Genomic DNA, 207 nt, shown 5'->3' with positions numbered 1-207 from the left:
CCGCAGGCGCGGCTGTGCTGCTCCAGGGCCCGGCCCGCGGGAGGCGATGGAAGGTCACGCGTCGCTGGAAGTGTCTGAGGGACACTGAGCGTCTTCCCCTGCGACTCCCTGGGTGAACCGAAAACCCTGAGGTCTGATTCCCATGGTCCCAGTGCCCACAGGTTGGGCCCCGTTCTAAAGGCTCTCGGCCTCCGGCGGGTCGTTCTA

This window comes from Myotis davidii, unplaced genomic scaffold (genome assembly GCF_000327345.1).
Source record: "Myotis davidii unplaced genomic scaffold, ASM32734v1 scaffold72, whole genome shotgun sequence".
NCBI lineage: Eukaryota > Metazoa > Chordata > Mammalia > Chiroptera > Vespertilionidae > Myotis > Myotis davidii.
The sequence above is the reverse complement of the archived record's forward strand: the minus strand, read 5'-3'. Positions refer to the sequence as shown.